This window comes from Leptonychotes weddellii, chromosome 2, assembly GCF_054177405.1.
Source record: "Leptonychotes weddellii isolate Sample4059 chromosome 2, ASM5417740v2, whole genome shotgun sequence".
NCBI lineage: Eukaryota > Metazoa > Chordata > Mammalia > Carnivora > Phocidae > Leptonychotes > Leptonychotes weddellii.
In genome coordinates this window covers 81,467,373-81,478,472 of record NC_138370.1, presented here as the reverse complement: position 1 = coordinate 81,478,472, position 11,100 = coordinate 81,467,373, and positions in this window count along the sequence as shown.

The following is an 11,100-nucleotide window of genomic DNA, read 5'->3' as shown; positions in this document are numbered from 1 at the left end:
TTAACAACATTTATAAGAGGCATCTCTGGCATAGAGTGTGGAAAATGGATTAGAAGGAAGACAAGTTTAGGGTTCCAGAAATCAATCAGAAAGCTGTTGGAGGAATCCAGGTAAGAAATGAGGGTTGGCCTGAACTAAGGTACTGGTAGTGAGGATAAATACAAATGTCTTTGAATAACATTAAGGAGGCAGGATCAGCTAGATTCAGCAACTCAGTGTGAAGGTACAGAAAAGGAGGTACAAGGAGAGGAGCCAGTGCAATTTCCGCTTGTCGCCATTCTATGGACCACATCCATGTTGTTTTCAAGATTCTGACTATTGGAAACCATAGGACTACTTCCCACAGTATCTGAATTTTAGCTAAAAACACCATCAAAAGTCTATGAAAAACAAGTAATTTCCAGTGTTCAAAAGAATTAAGTTATGGGTGGTGTGATGACAGGCAGTAGACTGAGATTTTTTTTGACACCAGACTCATTCTAGGAAACACATTTGAATCAGTCATACATGGAGCTACCTACTCTGCTTGCTCATAAAACTGGCCTTGCATCCCAGAATTCAGGCTGAAGGGATTCTTCTTTGGCTTGTACTACTGGCTACCAAAAACTCCTCTAAAAAATTACATTTCAATAATTCAACTGAATCACCTATAGACATTTTACAGAATACTTATCAAGTGCCCAACACTATGCTATGGATTTTGTTTACATAAGTAGTTATGCTCATATATACATAGTCATTCAACAAATATTATGTGACAATAACTACTGATGTATTGGTGTCTGTGGATATACATGCAGAGTTCACAGAGATTTGTAATATATGACCAATGTGTAACCAGAAATTTAGAACAGGAGTTCAAACCTGAGTTTAAACATGACTGGATAAATAATCCTAGACACACTGTTTTGTGTAATATTTCATCCTCTGAAAGTATGATCTTGATTATGAGCAGTACTAGTTTTAAAAAACTTATTTCACTCAATCCTGGTGCCTATGTCTTGGACTATGTATTCTTTTATCATCAATAGTTTTTGTAATAATTAATAGAATGGGTAGCATTTTCAAAAATTTATGAGATGAGAAAAAAGTTTCACTATAAGGCAGTGGTATAATTATGGGAATTTATGTTTCTTTTCTCTTGGATAGTGGGGACACATTATACTTTATCATGTTTCACAAAGTTCAAATGCATTTCAAAAACTAAAATTATTCATAAAGGATCAAAATTGGAAAGAGAATTTGTCCTAGAAAAGAAACAATAATTGAAAAAAATTAACTAGCTTTCATTCATCCATTCAATAAATATGTTCTGAGTATCCACTAGGTTTGGACACTCTTTTATGGTCTAGGGATATAGTGGGGAACACAAGAGACAAGTTACTTTATAGAGCTGATATTATTGTGAGGGAGAAAAGATAAAAAGTGTAAAGAAATAAATATAAAATGCAATTACTGTTAATGATGAATGCTATAAGGAGAAACAAAAGTGGGTAATGGGATGTAGTAATTTCTTAAGAGCAGGGCCTTGTCTTACTCATCTTTGTGTTCCTATAGCATCTAGCAGAATGCTTAGAAAAGAGTGGTCACTCAGATGTTTTTTATACAAATTAAATTGAGTTTTTAGGTATCTGCTTTTGTTTCTGGAAGTACCTGTATAAATCTGCAAACTGAAGTATTAGACACTTTAAATTGCAATTCTGAACTTGGTTCTGAACTTAATGGAGTCAAGAGATAGTCAAGATGCAAATAATCTTGCTGAACACTTTTGAAGGTGTACTAAAACCCCAAAGCAGAGCAAATTTGGTATTTCCAGGCAAGTTTACTAATACAATAAAGTATATAAAATTTTAATGTGCTTATATTCTTGTAGAGTTTATATCATTTTAATAATCTACATATAATTTTTAATACAAAGATAATATTAAACCAAATTGACTTATTCGTTACTTTTTTCCCCCCGAGAACTATGGAAAAATCAAGTGTAATGAGACCCACAGAGAAGTGGCACTGCCTTTTTCTTAAGCCTGATGCAAAATATCTGCCAAGTGACAAAAGCTTTCTCAGAGTAGATTTACAGTTTCTAATCATCAAAGCATACTGACTGAAGAAAAAGCTATTATGTTAGAAAATGGGATGTTAAATCTTTACAGGACATCCTCAGTATGGGAAGTCTCTCACTAAGCAAGAAGTAGAGTTACAAATTGTGCTACATTTTTCAAGATGTTTTTAAGATCTCAGTTAACATGACAGGCACTTTTTCACCTCTCATTTCAACACTGAAATAAGTAAGTAATAAATAAGTAAGTCAGAGTTAGGCACTTCTGTCCTATTAAAATAATGTGTCCTAATATCCTAGGTTTATGACTCCAAACTATTAGTTGCTTCAAGGTATAATACAGTTGTTTTTAAATGTTGTCTTGACTCAGTTTTGAAGCCCTAGCTAGAGGCCCATTGGTTTCCCTTCTTGTGCAGCCAATTAAATTCACACTCCCAACCACTTTGCTTATTGGGCTCTCATAATTGGGACCACTATACAGCTGCCTTAACTGCCCCAGGGCCAGATGTCAGACAACCAGAGCCCATTGAAATCATTCAAATTAGCCATTTCTAAAACTACTTACCCTGCCTCATTTCTTCCATGGAAATTACAAAAAAGGGACTTGCCCACTGTTCCCCCTACTTCCTCTGCCTTGTGACCAACGCTGGTGCTGCCCCTGTGTGGCCTTGGGTTTGCCCCACGGAACTGTGAATATAAGAAATTATAGAACTCTTTCCTGTGTCTCTCTCTTGATCTGTGTCTGGCCTCACTGTATGTCAAAGTAATACAGTTAAAACACAAAGGTACACAACATATGTCAGTTAAGAAATAATACTAATATCAATTGCCAATGTTTATTAATTAGAAGTAATATGTTGTACAAATGCAACACTGGTTCTAATGACCGGGATGCTAATTCCCTGTAACAGTTCTAATTGATCTATTTTGTAACTACAGTCCATTTCAACTTCCAGGATGCTGTAATTGACCAAAGACACATGTAAACTCTGTATAAGACAAAAATTATCTGAAGATTTTCACCAAGACACATCAATCACTGTGCTAAATGACGTGGATATTTTTAAAGAGTATATGCTTGGATCCAGTAAAAGCACACGAAGCCATGCCGATTAATCAATTCATGAAAAACTCTACAACATTTTAAAGGCATTAAAGAAATGAAAATGTAGCAAAAAGTCCCAAGACAATTATTGAATGGAAGTTTGTAATGAGAAAAATAAGCAGAATACTGGAACACCAAAGCTTCTTATGCCCTGGAAGGCATTTACAATACGCCACATTTAGGATCTGGTTCTGTTACCACTCAGAGAAGGGGGTGTGGGACCACACCCAACATTTATCTGGGACCCCAAGGGATTACTCCTTCAGGATAAAGGTGAACCATATCTTAATCCACATCCCTCCTCACAAAGTCATACTTTGGTCATAAGCAAAACAGGAGAAGAAAAAAAAGAAACATTCCTGTGAAGTTGTGGCCATAGACCAGCCATCTTACAGGATTTACCTCAAAGAACAAATACCTAGGGAGGGCCAGAAAGCCTACCTTCCGTCATGTGCTCAAAACCAGAAGTGCTCTACGCCACCCAGAAGTAGCAAAGGCAAAGCCTCTCTATGTAAACCCTGTAACAAAAATTTTCCAGGGCAATTACTAGCAAGTAGATAGAGAAACCAGACAACATGCATAGAACCAGCAGAAACAAACCTGTCTGATATTGAATTTATCAGATGTAGACTTTCAAATAATGTTTACTATTTTAACAGAAAAGAAGGCAAACGTGGAAACGTCAGCAAGAAACAGGAGGCTCTAAGAATGTAAAATGGCAGATATGACAAAGTTAAATAGAACTTCTAGTACCAAAAAAAACTTAAGATAAAAGCTAATGGAGACATACAGCAGAGTGAACACAAAAAGAGAACTTATATTAGATTTGAGGAAACTGTCAGAATATAGCACAGTGAAAAGAAAAATATGGAAATAAAGAGAGACATAGGAATGTAATATAAAAGTCTAACATACCTTTAAGCAGAGTCCCAGATGGATGGGAGAGAGGGAATTGCGCAGGGGCAGTGTTTGTTTTGTTTTTAAAATCAACCTTATTGAGGTACAATTATGGAAATAAAATGTAGCCATTTCATGTATAGAGCTTGGTAAGGTTTGACAAATGCATATACCCACATAACTACAATTACAGTTAATATACAGAATATGTCCCTCACCCCAAAATATTCCCTCATGACCCCATGCAGTCATTGTCCCACCCCCAGGCCTAGGCATCTGCCATACTGTTGTCTTTTGATTAGAATTGTCTTTTTTACAATTTCATATAAGTGTGATCATACAGTGTGCACTCTTCTTTGGCTTTTGTTTCATCTCATTTTTGACAATCATTCATGTTGCATTTATCAGTGGTTTGTCCCTTTTATCGCTGTATGTTTATCCACACACTTTTTTTTTTTAAAAGAAGGCTCCATTTCTTTCTTTTTTTTTTAAGATTCTATTTATTTATTTGTCAGAGAGAGAAGGAGAGAGAGCACAAGCAGGGGGAGCTGCAGACAGAGGGAGAAGCAGGCTCCTTGCTGAGCAAGGATCCAGATGTGGGACTAGATCCCAGGACCCTGGGATCATGACCTGAGCCGAAGGCGGATGCTTAACTGACTGAGACACCCAGGCATCTCGATCCACACAACTCTTGATGGACATTTGGGTTGTCTCCCATTTTTGGCTATTATAAATAAAGCAGCTACAAATATTTGTGCATAAGTTTTTTTGTGTGTGAATCTGTTTTCATTTCTCTTGGGTAAATATCTATGAGTACAACTGCATGGTCATACAGTAAGTACATACTTAACTTTGTAGCAAACTACCAAACCATTACTATCATTATTGAATGATAAGATTTGTTTTTAATAATCTGAATACAAGTTCTTTGCCAGTTATACTATTTGCAAATCTTTTCTCATAGTCTTGTTTTCATTTTCGTAAAATGGTGACTTTTGAAGAGTATGGATTTTTAATACAATGTAGTCTATCAATTTTTTTTAATGATTTGTTCTTCTTGTGTCCTATGTAAGAAATTTTTGCTTACCACAGATTTTCTTCATGTTTCTTCTAGAAATTTTGTTGTTTTCTTTTTATATCTAGTAGGACTATGATTCATTTCAAGTTACTTTGTATATCGTGTGATGTAATAGTGTGGTAGGTAGCCTCTAAAATGGCCCCCAATTTCCCTACCTCCTGGTATTCAGAACCCCACACTCAAGTGGGAGAGAGGGGGCTATACTCACTGACTAGCTTCTAATTAATGGAAAAAGGTAAAAGTGATGGAATGTCACTTAAGATTAGGTTAAAAACAGACCACAACTTTTGTCTTGCTTTCTCCTCTCTTCTTCCCTCCCTTTCTCTCTCAGCTCTCACTCTGAGGAAAGCAAGCTGCCACGCTGTGAGTACACATATAAAGAAGCTCATGAGGCAAGGAACGGACATCTGCCAACACCAGTTAACACCTGAGGCCTGCCATAACTTTAGCGTGAACTTGGGAGTGAATCCTCCCCTGTGAAGCCTTGAGATGATTGCAGTTTCATGACAGATCCTGAGTCAGAGGCATTCTGGTTCAGATGTGCCTGGATTCCAGACCCATAGAAACTGTGAAATAATAAATGTTGTTCTAAACCACCAAATTTTGGGAGTAATTTGTTATATAGTAATCAATAACTAATATAAAGGCTTTTCATCAAATATGGAAAACTATAGGCCATTATTTCTTAAAATACTCCTAACTCCCACCCCCACCCTTCTTTATACTGCTTGATATTGTCTCTCTGGTCACTGAGGCTCTCTGCTTATTTTTTCTTTCCCCTGCCTTTTTTTCTCATTATGCTTCATTTTTGGATAGTTTTTTTTTTTTTTTCTTTTCTGTCTTCAAGTTCTCTGGTCCGTTCTTCTGCAGTGTGTAATTTGTTGGTAATCACATCCAGTAAATTAAAAAATTTCCAGTATTATAATTTACATGCCCAAATTTCCATTTGGTTCCTTTTTGTATACTCCATCTCTTTTCTCATCATCTTCATGTGTTCCTTTAAATCAGAGCATATTTATAATCGCTAAAGTTCTTGTCTATTAATTGTGCCACCTCTGTCATTTCTGAATGTGTTTTTATGCACTGCTTTTTATTACTGGCTATGGGTACCATTTTTACTTATCTAGTAATAAAAGTGTTGGATTTGTTCTTGCAGGCAGTTAAATTACTTGAGAACATGCTAGATTATTTTGAGGCTTGGTTTTAAGTCTTGTCAAGGTGAATTTAGAATACCTTTTGTTCTGGGCTGGTTTAATTCTATTAATAAGGTGAAATGATTCTATAATCTTTACTGCATGCACTATGTATTCAACAAGGATTCTCCACTCTGGCTGGGCAGAACTCTAATATCTCCTAGCCCTTTGTGAGCTCTTGATGTTTTTCAGCTTACAACTCCCTGGTCATTGTTTGCCTGGCTTCTTCGAGTTATATTCTATGTATGAGTGAGAAAAACATTCAAAAGGACTACGCAGATTTCTGAAGCTCTTTCTCTGTGTAGTTCTATCTTCTCTGGTTCTCTGCCTTGCAAATTTCAGTTACTCAGGCATGAGATCTGGCAGTGGCTGAGATAACCTTCTCTGGACCATGATCCTGAAAGGACCCTCAGGCAGAAATCCAAGGTGATTCTACATTTTACCTTGTTTCTTGTCTCAATTGTTTCAAACATTTTGTCCAATTTTCTAGTTGTTTCTGGTGGGAAGTTAAGTCTGGCACCAGCTTCTCTATCATAGCAGGAAGTAGGGATTCCCAGGGCCCTATCTGAAGAGTTGATATCTGGCAATTTTCTGAACCAAAATACTAATCTACACTATCAAAAGGCACAAAACACAACAAATGAAATGAAATCCATACTTAGATATATTACAGGGAAATTACAGAAAAACAAAACATTTTAATAGCCACAGGAAAAGAGATTACTTTCAAAGGGGTGACAAGTGAGATGGACAGATGATTTCTATACAGAAACAATAGCAGTTAGAGGTTAACAGATGGTTGTTTTTAATTTTCTGCAAGAAAATAGCTTCAATTTAGAGTTCTGTCAGCAAGCAAAATATTGTTCAAATATGGACATAAAGTAAATATATTTTACAAACAGAAATTGAGAATTCATCACCAGCATATCCTCACTAAAGCAACTTCCAAAAGATATAATTTAGATACAAGAAAAGTAGTCCCACCTGGAATGTTTGAGATATAAGAAGAAATGAAGAACAAAGAAGGTGGTAAATATATGGCTAATATAAATGAACTCTAATTATATAAAACAATTAATAGGGTGAAATAAAAACATTACAAAGCAGACTTTAGAATCTGGCAACAATAATATATAAGTTGGGCAAAGGAAATAAATGGTGTTAATATGTCCCAAAGTTCTTGTATTATCTGGCAGGAGGATAAAGTCTTTGATTAACTTTAGACTTTCCTATGGTAAATATATATAGCATAACTTCTAGGGTAACAACCAAAAGGATACAGAGTTATTTAATTTCCAAAGCTTAGGGGAAGAAGTGGTATGATTAAAAAAAACACCAAGTCAATAAAAAAGATGAGAAAGGAAAGAAAAAGAAAGCAAATTTGACAAAAATAGAAAGTACTAAAATAAAATAAAGATAACAAATCTCAATATACTTTGGATTACACTGAATATAAATGAACTAAATGGTCTAAAACAGAACCATATACTGTTTCTAAGAGACAGATCTATGGAAAACAGAAGTAATTAACAAAAAGATAACTAAAATATCCCCATATGTTTAGAAATTTAAAAATGTACTTATAATACATGGATTGAAAGAAGAAATAATGAAAATTAGAAAACACTCTGAAGTAAATAAGAGTGAAAATACTAGATATATCAAAACTTGTATGCTAAAGCTATGTCAGTATCTGGGGAAAATCTATAACATTTAAGAATCCATTCAATTAAGAGAAAAGAAAAGGTGAAAATTTGTGAGCTAAGCTTCTATTTCAAGAAGATAGAAAAGGAACAGCAACATGAAAGCAAAGAAAGTAGAAAGAGAGGTAATAAAGAGCAGAAATAAAATATATAACAAATATAAAATAAGAGAGATTAAAAAATCAAAGTTTAGTTATTTATAGAGTAATGAAATTGATAATCCTCTGGTGGGAATGACAAAGACAAAACAGACAAGGTACAAATAATACCAGCATCAGTAATGCAAAAAGGGTTATCATTACAGATACTTCAGACATCATATATTATGAACACACTGCATCCAAAATACTTGAAAATTTAGAAGACATGGATACATTTATAGAAAAATATAATTTACCAAAACTGTTTCAAAGAAGAAATAGAAAATCTGAAGAGTTCTGTAACTGTTCAGTGGAATGAACAATCGAAGATATTACCACAGAAATCCCAAAACACTACCACCACCACCACTACTCCAGGCCAAGAGAATTTCACTGGAGAGATCTACCAGATATTCAAAGAATAAACATTTCTAAAATACAAAGTTCATGAGAAAACAGAAAAAGCACGAGTCTCCAATTTCTTGAGGCTGGCATAACTTTGATACTACAACTTAACAATGAAAGTTCAAGAATGAGGGGCGCCTGGTCTGGTTCAGTCTGTTAAGCGGCTGCCTTTGGCTCAGGTCATGATCCTGGGGTCTTGGGATCGAGCCCCACATCCGGCTCCCTGCTCAGGGGAGAGCCTGTTTCTCCCTCTCCATCTGCCTGCCACTCTGCCTATTTGTGCTCTCTCTCTCTCTGTCAAATAAATAAAATCTTTAAAAAAAAAAAAAAGAAAGTTCAAGAATGGAAAGTTTCAAGGTCAATCTCTCTAATGAACATAGATGAAAAAATAGTAAACAAAATACTAGCAAGCCAAATCCAGCAATACATAAGGAGAATGCATTCCAACTGTGTTGGTTTTATTATAAAAATGCAAACTTGGTACACTAGCAAAATTGATCTATAAAATTTATCCCACTAGCAGATTAAAAAGAAAAAATAAAATGATTACCTCAAATAATACAGGAAAAGCTTTTAAATTCAATATTTACAATAAAAACTAAGTAAAATAAGAAGGAAACTTCCTGAATCTAACAGAAGTTATCCCCCAACATGGAAAGCATCATACACAAAGATGAAGATTGAAAGCTTTCCTGCTGAGATTGAAAAAAAGGACAAGAGTCCTTGTCCTTTGATTCCGCACTATACTGGAGGTCTCATCAGTGTAATAGGTGAGAAAAGGAAATAAAATATATGATGACTGGAAATAAATAAAACTGGTATATTCAGAGATGATATAATTATATATAAACAAAATCCAACACATGCATTAATTTCTTAAATTATAGAAAACAAAATGTGCAGTTATGAACCAAAGTTGTAATAATACTGGCTTTTAGACTAATTGCTTTTTAAAAAAGTATTAGCCTCTTAAATCAGGCAAACAATAAAAAAGTAGAGTTATATTTTGTTTCCTGTATAATGTAGGAGACTAATGCATTTTGAAAAATTGTTTATGTTTCTGGACACAATGCATAAAGGCATAATTTTGTGATATCAACAATGAAAGGAGTGGGGATAGAGCTATAAAGGATCAGAATTTTTGTATGTTACTAAAGTTAAACTGGCATAAACCCAAATTAGAGTGTTATAACTTTAGGATGTTACATGTAATCCCCATGGTAATCACAAAGAAAACAGCTATAAAATATACACAAAAAGAAATGAGAAAGAAACTCAAAGGTTTCATTAAAGAAAATCAACTAAACATAAAAAAGACAGTAATGCAAAAAATGAGAGACAAAAAAGATGCGAAGTATACAGAAAACAAAAAGTAAGTCCCTTCTTATCAGCCTTAAAATAGAAGGAGATTCTGGCACACACTCCAACATGGATGAGCCTTGGGGACTTTGTGTTTGTGTGAAATAGGGCAGTCACCGGGGACAATTACCATGTGGTTCCACCTATATGAGGTACTTAGAGTAGTCAAGGTCATGGAGACAGAGGTGAAGTGGTGGTTTCCAGGTGCTGGGGAGGGGGAAGAGGGCACTAGGGTTGTTTAGTTTAACAGGTATGGAGTTTCCAATTTTTAAGATGAAAAGAAGTTCCAGAGAAGGATGGGTTGTGATGGTAACATGACAAAGTGAATATACTTAATACCACTGAAATGTATACTTAGAAATGGCTAAGATGGTAAGTGTTATATGTATATTTTACCACAATTAAAAGAAAAAGTGGAATCATTTCAAAGGTCCATCAATTGGTGAGTGGATAAACAAAATGTGGTATATATCCATTCTACTGACTCCTCAATAAAAATATACTCAATACTGATCTATGATGCAATATGGGAATCTCAAAAACAGTATACTAAGAGAAGGAATCCAGATGCAAAAGAACACATAATGTGTGATTCCATGTATAGGAAATGTCCAGAACAGGCAAATCTATAGAGTCAGCAAGTAGATTATTGATTGCCAGAAATAGGACGTTGGTACTGCCTGCAAATAGGCATGGGGGATTTTGTGGTTTGATGGAAATGTGCTGAAACCTAACTGAAGTGATGCTTGCACAACTCTGTAAAATTACTATAAATCAGTGAATTATATGCTTAACGGAGTGAGTTATATGGTATGCAAATACCACAATAAAGCTGCCGAAAGGAAAAATCCAAAAGAATCTACAGCTTTTTGTACTGAGCAAGGTTAGTGGTTAAAAAAATCAGAATCAAAAAGCATTTCCATTTCTTTATACAAGCAAAGGTCAGAAAATAAAATCAGAGATGGGCGCCTGGGTGGCTCAGTTGGTTAAGCGACTGCCTTCGGCTCAGGTCATGATCCTGGAGTCCCTGGATCGAGTCCCGCATCGGGCTCCCTGCTCGGCAGGGAGCCTGCTTCTGCCTCTGACCCTCCCCCCTCTCATGTGCTCTCTCTCTCTCATTCTCTCTGTCTCAAATAAATAAATAAAATCTTAAAAAAAAAA